At 46.4% G+C, this 19,259-nt stretch overlaps 1 protein-coding gene across 1 annotated transcript in view; it reads left to right on the top strand.

Moving 5' to 3' along the window:
• The first annotated feature begins 417 nt into the window (after positions 1–417).
• Positions 418–19,259, top strand: part of LOC118788124 (zinc finger homeobox protein 3-like) — a 169,801-nt gene continuing 150,959 nt past the window's right edge. Inside the window, exon 1 of the mRNA XM_036544002.1 lies at positions 418–799. The gene's annotated coding sequence lies outside the window, so the exon portion shown is untranslated. The remainder of the gene's footprint in view (positions 800–19,259) is intronic.

Raw genomic sequence — 19,259 nt, 5'->3', positions numbered from 1 at the left:
CTGAACAAGCCTCGTGTCGCCACTTTGTCCTCAAGCAGAACTAGCAGTGTCTTTTTAACATAAAACAAGATAAAAATATGTACGTAAACGTACATACATAAACATTAACATACACAAATGTGCCTAGATGCAGGTATAATAATAAAAAACGAACAAATGGCAAAACATGCACTGCTCTCCATCGGCTGTGCTATTCCGCTCGCCTTTAACTTTCGCTGTTTCTCTTCTGATCAAACTCTTCGCATTTTACTTTCCGCAGCCCTTAATTCCCCATTTTCAATTCCTGATCATCACTTTCCTCTTTTTCTCCCTCTATCTATCCATCCATCCCTCCCTCCCTCCTTCTCTTTCTCCCTCCCTCCCTCTCTCTCTCTCTCTCCCTCGCTCTCTCCTTTGCTGAATCTTATTGATCCAGAAGGTGGCTAATTAGCCCTTCCCGTCGTGCCCGTGTAATGAAGCACATGCGCACTGAATTAATCACAGCCATTTTTTGCAGGAAACTAATTAGCAGGAATAAAGATCCAAAGAGTTTTTTTCTTTTCAATCATCAGATCTCACTTTCACCTCTTCCTCTCTCCCTCTAACACAAGACACATCGCCTGCTTTGCATCCAAATTATTTTTATATAGCCTTTACAACTAAAACTTCGGTTTTTTTTACACTCCGCAACAACAATGATCTTTCTTTTACCATCCTAAATGCAAACTGACCAAAAGGGACTGCCTTGATGGGATCTTTAGCCAAACCGTCTCTATACTGGATTAAAAAGCGAGGATCACAAAGCGGCTGCAAAAAAATTGTAAGTTTCAACTTTGGGTTTCTCTCTGTCTCTGTCTCCGATACGTTCTTTTTCAGGTTTAATGCTAACGGGAGGTTTTTGTATTTTTTGCTATTCGTTTCGAGGGTTGGTTATTCCCTCTTTTGGTGAAATAACAGGCGATTGCAAGTTATTTTCATGTAGATTGTTTTATTTATTCCCTGTTCTGTTCGTTTCGTTACCTGTGTTTACATCTGGGTTCGTCCTCGCTCCCCTCGCGACTGGAAGAAAAGAAACGAAGCAAAGACAGCGATTCCGTCCAAAGGCTGCAGACAACAAATCGTGGATTTTAAAACACATTCGTGCATTTTGATGGAATCGGAAAAGGCAAAAGATTAACAATGTAAAATTACGGGTTTTACGGTCGATCGCGAAAGAGAAAGGTTGCGTAGAGCAGTCGGAGGGTAGCGGGAGCTGCACATGAGCGTAGCCATGAAAGGAGCACGTTAGTCCAGCTTGAAGGTCCGTCTGCGCCCGGCGAAAGGGAAACACCGTCTGTTCTCCCGTTCTTTCACAAATATACCACTTCGTTCTGGTCTTCATTTCTTCAGTTTTTCGACACTATCCAACGTTTGTACGATCCTTGGTTGTTTAACCACAATTTCACTTTCCGAGCCCTTTTTTGTGATTTCTGTCCGCCCTGTTCTGCGTTTCAATCAGTTCCTCTACTTTTTCTTTCTCTCTCCACTTTGAGCACCTTTTCATTTCATTTTTATTCCTGTTGGATATTGTGAAACGTTGTTAAAGTCGATTCTTGCTGATTCCCTGACGGAGTCACATGTAAATCGATCGGCGTGTGTGTGTGTGTTTTGTGAGTGCGGGGGGTTTAAAAACGGAGCACCGGGTCTCCGTCATGACAAGAGCGGTTCAGCACGACTTCGGATACGGGGAAAGCGCAAAGCCTAGTGCCGATGGAGTTTGAGGAGCCGGTCGGGAAGAGGAGAACAGGCAATGGAGAGTGAGGAAGAGTTTGTGAGAGAATGAAGAGACAGACGAGACCGTTATCAGGATTTTCATGGGAAAAAAGTAGGAACAAGACGAGGAAGAATTTACAAAGAAGGAACATTAAAAAGAACAAAATAAACAACGCAGCAGTAATCCTGATGTCATTAGCAGCTATATTAACAATAAGATTAGAAATAACTGTGAATATTAATGACATCAGTACGATATATTACAGCGAATAAAATACGAATATTAATATAAAATATTGCTTGTTTTGAATTTTTTCCTTTAGCCAAATTTCCCTGAGTAGAATAACTTGGTTTGGAAAACTAATAGTTGGTTATTCAACTTCGTAACTGACTAGGTACCAAAAGAAAGAAAAGCCTTGAAGGAACAAAATATGAAATATGAAAGAAAGCACAGGACGAAAAGTGAGGGCAGCGTCAAAAAAAGCTGTAGTCGGATAGATGGAGGTAGAGACAGGAGGGGGGAGATCGACGGGGTTGGAGTAGGAGCGTGGTCCCTCGGAGATACGGACTGATAGACACGAAAGAGCGGAAGCGGCTCCCACCCTACCGTGGTACTAGAGACGACACAGAAACTCGCACACACACACTCAAAGCTGCTAAAGAACAAGAAAAAAAGATAAGACAGAGCTGGAATGAAAGGGTAGTCGGAAGCATGGGGAAAGGAGAGACGAGGAGGACGAGGTGTCGAGACAGAGAGACGGGGAGGAAAAAAAGCTATTTGCGAGCTGAGGTAGGGATATGCTAGGTCTGGGAGAAGGAGAGAGGGAGGCAGGATAGCTAGGGGTCAGACCGCAAGAAACAGGGGAGTAGGGGTCAGGGAGTGAGTGTGAGAGAGATGAAAAGAAAGAAGGAAAAAGCCCTCCATTAAGAGCCAGGGGGAGAGGGTGAAAGATTTGGGGTGGGGGGGGGGGGGGGGGTTATGTTGAGGGGTCACACAGAGCAGGGCACTGAGATTGTGGGGTCAGCAAGCGAGTGATGTAAAGTGAGCCTCCAGTTGGTCATCTAGAAAGAGGCAGTGAAAGTATTTGCAGGGGTTTCGTGGCAGAGGGGGGGATCTAAAGTCCTGGTGCCGTTTTGGGTCCGGCGTTACTGAGAGGGGGAGAGGGAGAGAAGGGGGGGGGCAGGAGGGGTCAGAGAGCTGTGGGTCACAGAGGAGGATTTGGGGAAGAGGTCACAAAAACAAGGGAGATCCCAAGACCTTTCAGCCGTTTAGAATGATCTCAACCAGAGGGGGGTAGGAGAGCTATAGGGTCAGCGAATTTATGACTTTGTCAAAAAAAAAAGCTAGGGTGTGTGTGTGGGGGGGGGGGGGGGGGGTGGTAGTGTTTTAGGAAAATACTGAAAATCTAGAGAAGCTACAGTTTTTAAAAAAAAAAAAAAAACAAACAAACCCGGTGCAGTCGACACGCTCAATATTGGAGACCCATTCTTTTTGGAGATCTACAAAAGGAGAGAGTGGTAGATTGTTTTTAGCCAGAGACAGTTCATGGTCCCCCATGTTCCTTTCCGTCTTATTATCCTCTTTTTTTTTTTTTTGAGGGATTTTTTATGAAAGCGAGCTGAAAGTGGTGTTGGGGGGGGGGGGGGGGGGTGTGTAGAGAGAGAGGAGAGGTCAGGATTTTTGTGTGTCTTGACACAGCGTTTACGTTACCTTGGCAGCTCGGAGACACGGGGTGGTAATAATTAGAGGATGTCGCGCAGAAAAGGGGATACAGCATATATCATAGGTGCTCTGGCACAGTTTCCATCGCCTTTGAGCCTCACAAACAAAGAAAATATAAACGCTAAGGTCTCAAGTCACCCGGTCTCAGTAATATCTTGGATTAGAGACCAACCAAAAAAAAAAAAACCCTTGTCTGACAGGCGTTAGAAATCCAAATGAGCGTGTTTTGCGGTTAACTTTTAAATAGGGAAAATACAATGTCTTCGTTTTTATTAGAACGGTTCTGTTTTCTGGCCGGTGTAAAATGTGAGCAGTCAGAAGAACAATGCAGGTGTAATGAAGACATCTTTATTTCCAGTACATTTAAAAAAGGGCATAATTAACTTTTTTTTTTTCTTGGTATTCAGGTGCAGCTTCAGGTAGAGATAAGCGATGAATTTTGCACAGTTGATTCTTGCATGATTGCGTGCACTGCATGAATCAGAGGTTGCTCTAGTCTTTCTATTACTATTTTTTAACATCTGATTTCATTTGCAGATTTCCTTAAGGTGTATCCTTGCTCTCGCTGGTTGTTGAAGTTCAAGCTCGTATTGTGTAGGTTTTTCGGACTGACATTGATGGAGATGCTATAGAAATTGGACTGCTTTGTTTGAGCCTTTCTGTTTTATATAAAAACAGCAGAAAGTGTTTTTTTTAAATGGAAATTATAATTCAGTTGATGGATGAATTTATCTGCCATTATGTCAGTGTTTTGCTGTGCACAAGCTCTGTCTGATGTGTACAGCATTGTGGTTTCAGTGGACTCTAGTATGTATTTTTTTTCAGCTACAATGGACTGAATATGTATATAAAAAGTTGACTTTGATTTTAAGGCAGGAGGCTTGAAGCCCTATAATTTATATGCATATTTTATATTTCCTTCTTTTGTTACATTTTACATCTCAGCATAGACTGTCTTTCACCTATCTGAATTTTTTTCCAAATACTACAAATTATTATCAATTATTAAATGATGCATGGATGTAATTGTAATATTTTATTTAATCATATGCATCTGGTCGTGTTATAAATATATACAGGCATTGTTCACACGTTCGTGTTGAATTCATATATTAATTGTCTTTGGACCGTCATAAACGAATTGACCTAGTTGTATTGAAATTGTGTGCGGGTATCTACGTGTACATGTGAGGTCATAATTTCTTATGCATGTATAGTAAATACATAGGCAAATATGCTACAGAAGAAACACACTCGTGGCCTTTATGTTTTAATATGGAGGACTTTGCGGAAGAAAGTCATTTTACAATCATTTGGTTCAGAGCTGAAAGGTACACACACAGTATCAGGACAAGGAAGATAGCAAATAACCGTGACATGATAAAACGATGAACCTGTTATTAAAAAAATTAATAACAAGAATAACAGTCATAATATTACTTTTAATAATAGAAATAAATGCTGGTGATGTTGAAAGGGGAGATCAGTGACGTGAATTTGCTTATTTTGCATTTATAGGGGTAGACCACTGGAGGTGACCACACAGTATGCCGTCTCTACACACACGTTTCTGTGTAAAAATTACACTGATCCTTTAATGTAGCAAAAAACCTTTTCTTAATTTTTTTTTTTTTTTTGGTCGTTCCTCGTGTTGTCACTGCGTCGTGTTTGTTTACGTGTACAGCTGAGAGCGAGTGGTAGCTCAGGGAATCTGACAAAGAGTACAAAGGGAGGCTGTGGTGCTGTCTGTCGGGCTGGTGGGACGTACGGCGTGGTGTGCGCTGGCAGACGATGGAGTTATAGGATAGCGGAGAAGGCTGTGTACCCCGTGCCGCCTGCCCCCCGCTGTCTCCTTCTCTGTCTCTCTCCCTCTCCCTCTCCGTCTCCCTCCCTCCCTCTCGCTTCCTCTCTCTCTCTCTCTGGGGCTGGTAGCGTAGGCCTCGCCATGGACGCCCTGCCTGCTCTCCCCAGCCTTCCGAGAGCCCTCTCTGGGCCTGGAGCGGGCTGGGGCAGGCTGTGGAAAGGCTGACCCGCAGCTCCGCGTTTCGTTTGATTGGGGAGCTCAGGCAGCTTTCTTAACGTTTTGCTTGTGATTTTTTTTCCTCTGTCTCTCAGGTAGCCTACATCTCTGCAGAATAAACATTTTAAAATGCCATTTCATTTTTTTGGTATTATTTTATTATAAAAATTATCCTTGCTTTTCTTCCTGCAAAATTATTATTATTAATATTATTATTGTTATTATTGTGATCATTATTAGGAAGGGACCTGGGGGGGGGGGATTCAGTGTGTGGAAACAGTGTAAGCGTGATATGACGAGGGTGACATCTGTCTTGAATTTGCCGTCGGCCCCTCCTTCCCTCTGAGCCATCCTCCTCCTCCTCCACGGCTCATCCTTCTAACTCTTTGTCCCAAACCCGACTGCATTCTCTGCCCCGTCCTGCCCCTTTACCCCTTCCAGGGTAAGAGGGACCCGCTACCGTCAGGCCTGTTTTGGGGAGCCGGATGGTGGCGGGGGTGGCGGGGATGATGGGGGTGGCGGGGGTGGCGGGTTACGTGAATTAGGCTGCAGAGAGTAAAGCAAACACAGACACCTCTTGTGCGCCGCAGGGTTTGAGCGTAAATTAGGTTTGCAGGGGCAGTGGATCCTGTTACAGCTTATGGTTTTGAATATGCAAGCCAGTGCAGACAGGACCAGTTATTCCAGTCGTTACAAACTAAGATAATGGTGTACGTGTCAGGTGTGTCATTAAGGAGCCAGTGGTGGGGGCGGGGGTTTCTGTTTGGGGGGGTGGGAGGTGTTGTAAGAGCCCTGTTATGATCAGGTGTGCTCTACCTGGCTCGCACGCCCCAGCTCTCTCCTCCGGTCGTTTTGTCTGACGGGGCTCTGACACGGCCAGAAACCCCTAACGTGCCCCCCCCCCCCCCCCATCCCCCACACTCGTTTTTTGTGTGCTTAATTCATGCTGTTGTTCTTTTATCTCCTGGAAGTGAAGTTGGCAGGAATCCTGTGGTTTGCTGCTTCACAATATGTTATCGTGTTCACAGTCACTAAATCATTGTGGTGGTGTAAGATTTACATTGAGGGAGGTGCGTGCGTTCTCATCATATTTTCCGGGGGGTTTAAAGGAGAGACCGCGCCCTCAGCTTCTCCCTCACATGTTTTTGCTTCTGTTCAGATGACTTTTTGATCCACCTACCCCCCAGCACCGCCGCCATCATCTGAGCTGCACGCACACACACACACGCGCATGTATGCACACACACACTCAGAACAACTACTACTAAAGTGAGTCACTGGCAGGTATCTATGACACAGATCAAAATGTAAAACAAAGAGGACATGTTTTGTTTTGCAATCTGTCTGAACTTGAGCAGGAGTGAGGCCAAAAAAACAAGAAAAGAAAACGAAAAAGGAAAAAAAAAAAAGGAAAACTGAAAACACACCTGTAGTGATTGATTTATGTGGGATTAATAGAAAAATAAACTCAGCGATTGAAGCGGATGTATCTGGTGAGTTAATGAATGTTGAATGGGGACTAGGTTTACTTTAGGAATCGGGAGAGAGGGGGGGTAAAAAAGACCCTGTGAGGAGCGGGGCAGAGCGTCCCGTGCGGTGAGCCGCTCGTCCACGTTTCGTTTCAGGCAGGTAACGGCCGGGGAGATGTACAGGCCCTCAGCCATTGTTCCCTCCATACCGCTTTCCCATGTTGCCAAAGCGGAAAAATAAATGTGCTTCTGCTGCTTCGGCCTGTGCCTCACCTGAAGGTGTTACCAACACGTGCGCGTCTGTCTGTGCCTACGCTGAAATATTAATGTGTCCGTTTCATCTGTCTGTTTATAAAACTGATTTTTTTTTAGCGTGAGCAGGGTTACCGGTCATTGGGGTTTAGTTCTGAGTGAAAAGGAAACCTTCACTTTTGCAGGAGCTCTGTGTGTGTGCTTAGGAAATTAACAGTCCACAAAACCAATGCATGTAGTGTTTATTTATATATGTACATATATGTACAATGTCAATTAAAAAAAAAAAAAAAAAAAAAAACTAAAAGAAAATTTCTATATTCATTCAGCATTTTGTCCATCTTAAAAATATTTGGTTAAAAAAATTCCACCTCATAATTGATTGATTCATGAATTAATTGTAAATATTAAAAATAAACACTGGAATGTGTTGATCTGCAAAAAAATAGAATTACAAAAAAATGTATATTTAAGACAAATTCAAATAAATATCCCAGTGAGGTCCATGTTAGTGTGGAGGTGTGTTTGTGTTGTGTTTTATTTCTTTGACGGCGTCCAGGTGTGTGTTCCCGCGCGAGCCGCCGCGGCGAGAGGCCGAGGGGGGCGACCGTCGCCCTCTCCTCTGTGTTTGGCGGGGCGGCTCACCCGTTCTGCGGCGGGGTCAGACGGCGTTAGCAGGGCTGTAGCGTGTAAGCGCCGCGGCCGACAGCCTGGGCTGGAGTGGCCGAGGGCGGGGCGGGGCGGGGGGTGACAGGGGGGAGACGGGGGATGACGAGGAGGGGGTGGGTTTTGGGGGGGGGGCTGGCCCGATTGAACTCGGCAGCACCCTGTGTAACCCACCCGGGACCTCCGAGTCGGGCATTCTGCCCTCCACGCAGGTGCTTACCATCACAAAGGACAGAATACATTAGACATGGGGGCAGACACAGAGACGGAGCCGGCCGAGGTCGCCTTTCTTTTTCCACCGCTGAACTGTGGAACAATGCGCGGGGGGCCCCCGAGCCTGTGACTTTGACGCAATGCCCCCCCCCCCCCTTTTTTCCTCCTGCCCCCTTTCTCTGTCTCTCTTTCTTTTCCTTATTTCTTTCATTCTTCCTTCTTCATCGTCTGTAGGCCGGCCATTATCAGTCATTTTTGTTTCTTTTTTTTTTGTTGTTGTTGTTGTTGTGGTTGGTGGTGGCGTTTTTTTTTTTTTTTCGCCCTCTTTCTCCCCGTAACACATCCCTCGGTAATGTTGTTTTATCCGTGCATCTGAAATGTGGTGTATTATGTAACTTGGAAGCGGCGGGATTAAAAATTCAGGAAGTAGGGCTCCCTGTGCAGGAGTTAGTGTTAGTGTGTGTGTGTGTGTGTGTGTGTGTGTGTGTGTGTGTGTCGTGAGAGTGATCAGACACAACGATGGCAAATTCCCCTCTCTCAGGACTGCTTTGAACAGCACACACTCATGCATGTGTATACACACATGCGCACACAGACACACACACCTGTCTGCAGCCTTCCCATTCAAACCTCACACCACTGACGTCGGTGGTACTGAGGTTTAGGGGCTCTCCGTCACAGAGAGAAATTGGCCCGATTGATTATCATTGTCATTTTGCTCCTGTATTTACCTAAAACCCACTCCTGAGAAAGGTGATCTGAATTCTGTGCTTGTCAGTCATGTATTTAAATTGGCTGGTAAATAAGATTTCAAAGCAAAGAATCAAAAACTGCACAATGTTATCAGGATTATTTGAAAGACCAAGAATGACGTAAGAGAGACCTACCCGACTTATAATATTACAATTTCTGCAATTTGTATTTTTTAGGCATTATTTATATCATTACCATATATTTGAAAATGAAATGCTGTAGATTTTTTATGACAGGAACAATTAGTACAGGAGTTATTAATAGGGATGTGCATTTTGATTAATTAAATTTAATAATTTAATATCCCATAGCTTCCAAGCTGAAATATTCAAAATATCAAATCCAACAAAAAAATGGGTTTGTATTTTTTGTTGTTCCTGTCGTTACTTTTTTCAGGAAAAAATTGTATGTGTGTGTATTTAAAAGAGAAAGTGTATATTTATTAAAAGGTGTATATTATTACAACGTATCAGTACAGAATTTTTGCAGGGTGCTTAGGAAATATTGATGTGGTAATTAACAAGCATCTGAATGCTCATCCAAATAACAGTAATTTGATTAATATAATATTGAAATATTAATTTAGCAGATGAATATGTTTCCTCCAGGTGTGGTGTTTGTCTCTGTGTCCTGGAGAATAGTGCCCTTGCTGGTTGTGGAAGAGTGGTCTTATTGTTCCTTCTTGCTGGAGAATTTTCTAGTGCAGAAATCCAGTGAATTCTGACGTCTCCCTCGTGATAAGCAAATCATTGCTGGGGTGATCACTGTCTGTGTCTACCACTCCACCTCTTCAAAATCAACCAGAGCGAGGCTGTCTGGGTCACTCGCGCACGTGTGTGTGTGTGTGTGTGTGTGTGTGAGAGAGAGAGAGAGAGAAAGAGAGAGAGAGACAGCAAGAGGGAGAAATTCTGTGTGTGAGCCTCCCCAGACCCTTTTTACATCACCGTGTGTGTGTGTGTGTGTGTGTGTGTGTGTCTGAGAGAGTACACGCTTACATGTGTATGTGCTTGAGTGTGTTTGTGTGGGTATGTGTTTGAAAGAGAGAACGAGCACATGCATGTGTACCTGCATGCGTTATGTATGCCTGTGTGCACGTGCATGTGTGTATCTGTGTGTGCGTGTGAGCGAGCTAGCGAGCCGTTCGGCTGCGGCGACGGCCTCCATTGGTTGGTCAGCCGGGAAGCGAGGACAGATGATGAGCCGGTGTCGGTCAGGGAGGGTCGCTGTCTCCCTCAGACCGAGAGTCCCCCGCTCCGCCAGCGAGGGCCGTGCACTCGCCACACGCAGCTGCTCGTCCGCACCGTGCCTCTGTCTCACCACCAATCAGCAGGGACCCCTTTTTCGGACACCCGGCAGGGCCGGCGTCATTATTCAACACCGCTTTTCATCTGTTTACGCTCTTTCCTCGGTATCGATTTGGTTACTTTGTGTGACAGAATTTTTTTTAATTTCTGAAATGAAAGCCGTTTCAGTTCATTCTTTTTTTTTGTTTTGTTTTTATTTTCTGTTTTTTTTTTTTTCTGTCATGGATAATGATATTATTATGTTACTTTTTTCATTCAAATGAATTAATTTGATTTATGCTGAGTAGATCAGCTCTTTTCTGTGGTGGGGATGTGAGGATATGATTTCTATTTACCAGTGCTGTCCTTGAGATTGGGGGGTTTGCAGCTGGGAGGCCGTGCTCGTAGGGGTGTGCGTGAGGTTGGGTTTGCGGGTTATATGCGCAGTCGGCTGGACACGCATGTGTCTGCGCAGTGCAGGCCCATCTTGGGCTGCGCAGACCTGCCGGAATGCAGAGTGGGGGTATGCCAGGCCCTGTCAGGACCGTGCCACTTCCTCTCTGTGTACCACACAGCTTATCCTCTCAGGATTAAAAAGAGAAGAAAAGGAGCCCCCCAATCCCCCCAGCCTCCCACCCTCCCTCCCTCCCTCACTCGCTCGCTCACTCCTTTTTTTTTTTCATGCGTCAAAAAAAAAAAAAAAAAAAAAAGAAATCCTCCAGCAACAAGCACGATTCACTTGCAAATATGCAGCCTGTCCAGGCAACCGAGGGTCAGGGAGGGAGGGGGGGGAGGAGGGAGAGGAGGGAAGGGGACACAAATGGAGAGGGAGCGACAGAGGGACGGAGGGACAGAGGGACAGAGGGACACAGGACAGCTTCGCGATCGTGGCTACGTGGCTGGCACGGCTCCTTCCTGGTTTGTTTCCCTCTGATGATGGCTCCGCAGATAGCCATTTTGGATAGTCTTATGAGAGACTACAGCATGTATTCTGTGTTTGTGTGTGTGTGTGTATGTTTGAGCGAAAACCTCGCATTTGGTCTGTTGGTCTGTTGCGATCATCCTCGTCCCGCCCACCCCCTCAGCGAGTAACACACCCCACCGCACACTCATGGGGGGAGCGGCGGCGTCGGCAGTGAAGGGGTTAAGAGCCGGGGCTAGCCCTCTTTGTCTGAGCGGCCCTCTTTGCCATTGTTATGGTGGGATTGAGCTCGGTGCACCTCACTTGACCACAGTAAAGTAATAAAAATGGCCTCTAAGTGCCGCCGCTTTTCCGATGCTCTGATGTCGGCCTTCTCTCAGGCTCTGTGTGTGTCGGAGCGGTTCAGTCCGCACGCGTGTGTGTGTGTGTGTTGACCTGAGCGTTCGATTCAGACATGATGTTATTTTTTTTCCCTTGTGTGTGCCATAACAATAAACACGTTCATAGAGATTAAAATAAACTCACTGTGTATTATATATTTCAAACTGTCGTATTTTCCTTTTGTTCTTTTGAAAAAAAAAAAAAGCATTTTTTTTGCAGTGTACAAGCATGAGATTTATTCATATCTCAGCGGTCCAAGGTTAATGAATAATATTTCTCTGTGCTTTGAATAATTTAGTATATATCTATGGTTTATGCATTACAAAACATAACAATACAATATATGAATTGACATGTATTATAAGGTTTGGTGGCACCACTGCTATTCAGTCCATGAAAGAAAGTGGATGATTGTAGATTTAATAGAATAACTGAGAACTGAATGCCATTTTGTTAAAACATTCATTAATTTTTCTTTTACTCTATACACATTTTTAATACATTTGATTAAAAGCAGCTTTCTTTTAAGAAGTGGTCGCTTTCAGATCTCATTTTGACCTGAGAGGGTAATGTAATTGAATGCACTCCTGCGTGGTCTTGTTTCCCTGCTTGTTGTTGTGACATACCTCCATGGATGTGGTGAATGTCACTGCCAAGGCCCAGTAACATCTGTGGGTCTGTAACACTGCAGGTGCCACCATTTTGGCTCTAAACCTCCTGGTGTGTATGCACCGTTCTTTATTCAACCTCTACCAATAATTCAATGCAGAAAGTGAATTCAGGCAGATTTCAGTTGAGTTTTCACATGAGAGAGCGTATTTGTTTTGTGTGGTTTTTTTTTTTTTGTTCTTTTTCCCTGGTTGCTCAGTAAGGTCAACTTTTATCTTGAATAACAAGCAGACATTTTGCCAACTGCTTGTTTACCAGTCTGTGCAGACTGTCTGAGCTTGCGTTATTTATAATTACTATACTTATTATTATTACTGTGGAACACGTCGTAGCAGTTGTAGTGGTGGCATAGTTGATCAGCAGTTATTGTGGTGATGATTGTTTTCATCAGGTTGTCCTGTCCTCCCAGACATTATAATTAAATGGCTGGAAAAAAAAACACTGGGCCGCTGCTGATTCCCTCCCCATCAGTTCTGTCTTTAATGAGAAGCAAGAGGGAGCGTGCTGATTGGTCTCAAGTTGTCTGCAGTCCAGTATGAGTCTGCTGATTGGCTAGCGCGTAATTGGCACTTTCCAATCCCCCTCTTGGGTGTAAGCTGTTTATGCCAGGTGTCCAACAGGCTATATTAAGTGTTCCGTAAGACTCCAATTAAAAGCAGAACTTCCTCACAGCCGAATTAAACAGCCCGGACCGTCACCTGAAGGGCTGGCTGTTCTGCCTTATGCTCTCAAAATAAAGGCCTTTTCTTCTCCCCTTGTGAATTTAACAAATGGTGTCCCCTCAACGGCTTGTGATATATTGCACAAACCTCTCCAAGTTCAGAAAATTGGCCAAATGTAAAAATCCAAAATCTCCTTCACGGCACAAAAAAATATGTCCATCGCTCTTTGCTAACCCACTGGCTTGATGTCATTTGCTTTATTAAGTGTAGCGGTGTCAGTGTGTGCATGTATGGTTAAACAAGCTGTCGAAGCACATTGCTGTATACAGCGTGCCCGCTACCAGTGAAAGCTGATATTCACTCCTGAGAGAGGCAGTCTGTGTGACTGTAAAAACAAAAAAGCAGAATATTTTTAAAGAGATGTGTCTTCACGTGTAATTTTTAGTCTGTTTTACTCCTGTGCTGGGAATAGTGCAGCGTGTAAGGTTCAGAGGTCAGAGGTCGGGTTGTGGCGGCTGCAGGCTCACCATTGTGGCGTTCGAGGTCTGATTCCGAGGTCCTGTTTCAGTTATAGCCTAATGTCTGTTATGTTCACGTTTGACTCAAACTGTGTATTACATGCAGGTGAATATTGTTTGTTTTAAAGAAATGTTATCACTGCTGTTTTAGATTCTATTGTAATGCACACATTTTCATTCTGATGTAATGCTTAAGGGGAAAATTAAACTCAAGTATGAAATTGAACCTTATGATTCTGGAGCTGCTTGTGTGCATAGTTAGAATAGCCCGTACCAACGGAACATCTTCCTCTTCGTTAATAACTGCATTCTATCTTACTGACCACGCAACAGTCGTTCAAAAAGGCGTTGATTACCTCTTTTTTGTATCTAACTTGTCGGGATAAAGCAGATATTTTTGGGGAGGTTAGAAGGGATGACATGCCTTCACTTCACCCCTTCACAGTTGAATACAGTTTGATCGTCAGCCTGGGTGTGTACACATCTATTTGTGTGGAGTACTGTGTGCTCTTGCCAGCTCTTGTTGTCTTTTGTGTGTATACAGAAGCTCTTAACAAGGCAGGCACGGGAAACACATTTTCAGGATTCTCTCTCTCATTGTCTTCCACTCTGTCTTTCTCTTTCTCTGGGTCTTGTTCGGCCTCCTTCTCTTTCGGGAGTAACTCGGGGTCAGGTTGTTATCAGGCTGTTGTTCTAGTCCTCTCCATTTGCCTGTCCTCAAGCTGCCCGGTTTGCATATTTGGCTCCTGATGGCCAGAGCCGGTCAGGCCGGTGCTTGTTCGGGTGCGAATCGCTGTCGCTGTGGCTTGCTTCTGCCCCGTCTTCTGAGGGATGGGTGAGTCCCTGGGTCAGTCCTTGCGCACACTTGGATTCTTTAGCCCAGTCGGGGTAAGAATCAGCAAGTGAATCGACAGGAATCGCATTCAGCCAGTCTGGGATGTGTCACGCAGCAGCAGTGAAGGAGCGATAAAGGTCAGCTGGCCTTCGACTGCAAATGGAGCGAAGCGTTAAAAAAAAACAACAGAATAAAAAGAGGGAAAGCGGGCCGTAGGTGTGGAAGCACTGGCGGCCGGTCTTTCGGCTTTGCGGCGCAGCAGGGGTGTCTGGGATATATCGGCCTCTGTGTGTCGTACCTGGGAGAAAGCCCCCCCCCCCCCCCCCCGTCTCTGGGGCCGAGTTCAGCTTTATTCCTCCTCTGGTGCAGAAAGAGGGCTTCCTTTTCCCACTTCCTCTCGGGAGTCGGACATGTGTGCCAACCCCAGAGCGGAGGCTCGCAGGCCCGGCTCTGAGAGTCTGCTTCTTGTCCTGTCGCAGCTTTGCTGGCCTCTAGGTGACTCAGCCTGTGTTTATACCACAGAGACAGTGTGGAAGCGGGGGGGGGGGGGGGGCACAGCAGTAGTTTCATCACTTCCTTCCTTCCTGTAGATTTTTATGAATCACTAGTGTCATAACCATGGTGAGCACACAAAAAAAGCTTCTACAAGGTCTGCGAGTGAATTACACAAGAAGAATAACATACACCCAGAGGCCAGTTGAACTATTATGGATTTAAGGCACACTTACTAAAATAAATTTATGTGTATAAACTATGTATGGTATACATTTACAAATCCCTGCTCTTGCAAAAATGGCTCTCTTGGACAAACAAGTGGAGCCAGAGAAGGCACTGAAGCCTTCCTCGTATTTGTCACATTAATAGTGAATACATCCTACCTCCAAATCACCCAATTCGCAGTGTTTCAAATTCCTGCATTGCTCTCTAACTCGGTGTACAATAACCCTGTGTACTGTGACCATAGTCGGTAGGACATGCACACAAATTTCTCACATTCCTTTGACCTCCAGCTTCCCCAGGACAATCCGGTGTGTGTGTGTGTGTGTGTGTGTGTGTGTGTGTGTGTGTGTGTGTGTGTGTGTGAGTGTGTGTGTGTGTGTGTGTGAGTGTGAGTGAGTGTGTGTGTGTGTGAGTGTGTGTGTGAGTGTGTGTGTGAGTGTGTGTGTGAGTGTGTGTGTGTGAGTGAGTGTGTGTGTGAGTGTGTGAGTGTGTGAGTGAGACAGAGAGAGAGAGAGAGAGATCTCAAGCTTGTTCCCTCTCCTTCCAGTACGTTCTGCCCTCTGAAACCTGGTCACACAAACTTCTGCAACATCCTCAGGGAATGTTTTCTGTTCCTGTTTATGAGGGGCGTAGCCTTGCCAACTTACCCTCTGCCTGTTTTGAAACTAAACTGAAATATCACCTCAGACCAAGTCGTGAAGTGAGATGATGCAAGCGGAAAGTTCACTGTGACCCTGTCTCACCTCTGACCTCCACCACGGTGAGAGACGACGGAGAGACGGGCTGCTGTCTGCGTGTGTAATTAAGTGCATCCAGGGAAATATAGGCCTGTATGTTGAAATTTTGCTTTTTAACGAGGCTTAAATGGTTTATTTCTGTCTTCTTTTTTTTGTTGTTGCTCTCACACAACGGCAGGTTTGGCTCTTCCGGCTGACCTTTAAGAGAAGCATCTCTGGTCTTTCAGCGATGTCTTTGAAGTGAGTCAGAACCCATATTCAGAGGTAGTCGGGGGGGATAATGATCGATATTGGCTATATTTAGATCATTAAGCCATTCCGCGTCTGTCCATTTAAGCAATGTGTCCATAAACCTGCCACCGAACACCACGGGATGCCAAAACGCCATCGCCGGCTGTCTGAAATAACAGCCTCGGTCACGGTCTGCCCTTAGCCGGCATAATGGCAACGGAGATACGTTGCGGCTCACGCTAACGTTGCTTGCAAAGTAAGCGATCCCTGCTAGCTTTAGCTCACGGAGCTGGGTTTTCTGCAGAGTCACAGAGACAGAGATGTAGGTGGCACTGATGTGCATGGGTCTGTGCAGCTCTGGCTGGTGCAGACCCACGGCGTCACCGCAGGCCCGGTGAGCGCTCCGCCGCTGCAGCCGGAGCGGGACACTGGGACGCCGGGACGCTGGGACGCTGGGACGCTGGGACGCTGACCGCTGCTGCTACTGCTGCTGCTGCACAGTCGCATGACACTGCTGCAGCGCCGCTGTAACAGGAAGTCAAACTGCCTTCTTGCACAAGTTCTTGTGAAACAGGAACTTTGTACCCCAGACAACAGTGGGTGGCACGGTGCCAGTCCCGAGCGGGGTTCGCGGTGCGAGCCGGCGCAGAGGGGGTCCCGTACGCGTGCTGACCTCCGGGGTGGGGTGAGGTGGGGCCGATGTCTCCGAGCCCCTGCTTGTGCCAGCTTGTTTAGCTGTAGCGTGCGCACGCATTTATATGCAAATTCCCACAGCCGATTGTGTGGTTAATTACAGCAGGGCCGTTGTGCCCGTGCCAGCGTGGAAAAGCGAGGACGCAGCGCACAGCTTGGACTTTCCCAGCCTGTTTGTTTATGTCTTTCCTTATTACTCTCTCTTTGTTTAACGCCTTTGTCAGGGGGCCTCTGTGTCCTCCCCATCGCTCTGTGTGTAATACACTGGATGAAAGAGAGGACGACACGGCACTCTTTCTGTAAGCGCTTGTTTTCTTGCCTGTCATTCTGCCCTGGGTTTTTTTTTTTTTTTTTTTTTGCTCCCCCCCCAAACCCCCCCCCCCCCCCCAAATGGTCAGAGGAAATCAGTCTGTTAGCACTCGCCCTCCTACAACAAACACTAAATTAATTACTCCGGGTGTTCGGAAATGCATCTGGGCCACAGTGTAATTTGATGCAAATATATGAGCAGTACAGACGCTGATAGTAGCAGTACAGCCAGCGGCAGCCAGCAGCACAGAGGACAAAAGGTAAAAAAAAAAAAAAACAACTCTTAGAAATGACGAATGGGATGGTTTTCCATCGTAGCAGGCTCCAGCCTCCCACAGCCTCCCTTGAATGTGACCCAAGCCTAGAAGGCCGTGAGCGGGGCAGGCCTCCACCTGAGCCCCAGGATGTGACAGGCCTACTGGGTGCACTGGGCCTAGCCTCACACCTCTCAGCAGTCAGTCCAAGCACACTGCACTTACGTGTAGCTGTCCTGCCATTCTGGCTGTTCAGTTATCACGCCATCCTTTTTTTTTTTTTTTATTACTTTTGCCTTTAAATGAAAGTGAGCACTGATATTCTTTTGTTCATGTTATAGTGACAAATACATGCTTAGAGAGGAGAAAAAAAAAATCGTTGGTCACTACCATTCTACCGTTTCCTGTGTGCTGATTACACTTGTCTTGATCGATGGCTCACAGCACATGATTGGGGACACCCATTTTAACGGCCGCATTTAACCGTTTTCCCTTCATGCGATATAATAATTAGTCGATTCAGATTGTTGGGAAGAGGAAGACGGTAGATTCAGGGACTGTGTAGCCCTGGTATCCAGTCTCCTCTGGTGTGAGAGACTGGCGCGAGGTTTGTGTGGCGTTTAAAGCTCGTTCTCGAGTGCTTGTGAAGGAGCTGTGTGTTGCCCTAAAGTGAGCAGTAAAAAGGTGATTCGCACCTGTGGAGTAACCGCGCGGGCCGCATCACAGAGACGCGGCAGCTGCCCAGAGGGGAGGGCCGAGCTCTTCCCGGCGTCTGCGTTTTTCGTGTGAACAGGGGGGTCCCACGGTGACCGCGCTGCTCTCTTGAGCGGGGCTCTGGGGGTCTGCTGCCCTCTTTGTACGTCAGTCTGTGAAAGACTATTGTGGGCTGTCCAAATGAATGTGATCCCTGGTGCCCTCCACTAAAGAAGCAGATGCTCTTCCCCGAGCTGCAGGAGTCGGCAGTTTGATGGCTCTGGCTGCTCTGCAACAGCTGTGGTGCAGGCTCTCAGGGAACCGCTGAGAAAGAGCAGCGGTGTGTGTTTAAAAAAGTTTTCCTCCCCTCATAAATGACTGCAGTGCCGTAAGTAATTAGCAATGATAAAATTATGATAGGAACTAGACGAGGGGAAGGGGAAAAAAAAAAAAAATAAAGACAACATTTAAAATGTGGGACGTCTCGCAGGACTTCCGTTTGGAATGTCGAGGTTGTGTCTCAGTCAGTTGAATCAATGGACATTGTGTGTGCGGGGCTCTTAGACTGGAGTGTGTGTGCGTGTGTGTGTGTGTGTGTGTGTGTGTGCGCGCACGCACGTGTGTGGGAGACTGATGTCTGGAAAGAGGTTGACCTTTCAGCGTTCTGGGCCTGTGGATTGGTTACAGACCTCTATCTCTCCTCTGTTGATTCTTCAGCAGAACTTTCGCTCCCAGAACGAACTAATTAGTTGTGGTGCCTGTTTAGTTATTCTGCATAAACGGCCATTGTGTGTTTGTGTGTGTGTGTGCTTGTGTGTGCGTGTGCGCAGTAGTGTGGGTGAGTGTGTGTGTGTGTGAGTCCTACCACGTTCCCTAACCTTCGCAGAATAAACAGCCATCCCAAGACCTGCCTGGCCGCATTCCTGTGTAATTTGGTTTGCATTAAGACAAAGAGGAAGGGAGGGTGTGCGAGACATTCAGAGAAAGAAGAGGGGAGAGAGAGAGAGAGAGAGTAACACGGCTATTGGTGTCATACTCTTCCTACAGCTGCCTTATTATATGGGTTCACGCTTTCGGCTGCCCACCTGTGCCCTTCACCACAGCGATTAGGCGACCCCCTCCACCCACACCCCCTTGGTTGCATGGTGGAGTGAGGCGGGGGGGGGCAGGAGGGGGGGGTTCCTGGTTTGGCAGAGTCAGATCAAAGGGCGCCTGTGACTCCCACCAAAGGCCCCTCGCTGAAAACAGCTGCTTCACACCGTCTCTCCCTGCTATCCCAGCCTGACAGCAGCAAGAAATATGAAGCCTCTGTGGACATCTGTCCTGGGAAAAGGGGATAGGCCAAGGTTCGGAGACTCTCTCTCCCTCTGTCTGTCTCTCTCTCACACACGCACACGCACACACACACAAACACACACACAGCACACATTCTCACGCACAGACACACACACACACTCGCAGGATCACTTTTTACAGACTTTCGTCCACACGTGATCTTTCACATGCTAACCCACTTGCATGCACA

The sequence above is a fragment of the Megalops cyprinoides genome, chromosome 13 (assembly GCF_013368585.1).
Source record: "Megalops cyprinoides isolate fMegCyp1 chromosome 13, fMegCyp1.pri, whole genome shotgun sequence".
Lineage (NCBI taxonomy): Eukaryota > Metazoa > Chordata > Actinopteri > Elopiformes > Megalopidae > Megalops > Megalops cyprinoides.
The sequence above is the reverse complement of the archived record's forward strand: the minus strand, read 5'-3'. Positions and strand labels throughout refer to the sequence as shown.